Source organism: Felis catus, chromosome A3 (assembly GCF_018350175.1).
Source record: "Felis catus isolate Fca126 chromosome A3, F.catus_Fca126_mat1.0, whole genome shotgun sequence".
Classification (NCBI taxonomy): Eukaryota; Metazoa; Chordata; class Mammalia; order Carnivora; family Felidae; genus Felis; species Felis catus.
The window spans coordinates 131,957,148-131,958,116 of record NC_058370.1 but is presented as its reverse complement, the minus strand read 5'-3'; the positions used below and the strand labels follow the sequence as shown (position 1 = coordinate 131,958,116).

Genomic DNA, 969 nt, shown 5'->3' with positions numbered 1-969 from the left:
GTTTATTTATCTATTTTTCTAAAATTTATTTATTGTTATAATTTACATCCCAGTTAGCATATAGAACAACAAGGATTTCATGGGTAGATTCCTTAGTGCCCCTGACCCCTTTAGCCCTTCCCCCCTCCCACCACCCCTCCAGCAACCCTCTGTTTGTTCCCTATATTTGGGAGTCTCTTATGTTTTGTCCCCTCCCTGTTTTTATACTATTCTTGCTTCCCTTATGTTCATCTGTTTTGTATCTTAAAGTCCTCATAAAAATAAGGAACCCTTCACGAATTTCCTTGTGCAGGGGCCAGGCTAATCTTCTCCGTATTGTTCCAATTTTAGTATATGTGCTGCCGGTGTGAGCACTTATTTATTTTTGAAAGAGACAGAGACCACGTGGGTGGGAAGAGGCAGAGAGAGAGGGAGAGAGAGAATCCCAAATAGGCTCTGAGTTGCCAACACAGTGCCCGATGTGGCGCTCGAACACACGAAACCATGAGATCACGACCTGAGCGGAAACCAAGAGTTGGATGCTTAACCGACTGAACCACCCAGGGGCCCCCAATTATTAACATTAAAAACATTTTTTTGTTGAATGTTTATTTTTGAGAGAGAGTAAGAGAGTGCGTGGGCGTGAGTGGGGGAAGGGCAGACAGAGAGAGAGAGAGGGAGACACAGAATCCGAAGCAGGTTCTAGGCTCCGAGCTGTCAGCACAGAGCCCAATGTGGGGCTCGAACCCACAAACCATGAGATCATGACCTTAGCCAAAGTCGGACGCTCAACTGACTGAGCCACCCAGGCGCCCCCAAATTAGTAACATTTTAAACCACTGAGTTTGAGGAGGGGAGGGGTAGGGGGATTGTTGCACAGCATTATTGTGGCAATATTTGATCAATATACTATCTCAGGAGTAGGTGTTGCAAATATAAGATTGAGATGTGGGACGGGGATGAGTAAGTGGGCCTCCAGGAGGTTGGTAC

General features: G+C 45.9%; 1 pseudogene; it reads right to left on the bottom strand.

The window, feature by feature from the left end:
- Positions 1-256: 256 nt before the first annotated feature.
- LOC111559910 lies at positions 257-354 on the bottom strand (annotated as a pseudogene).
- Positions 355-969: the final 615 nt, after the last annotated feature.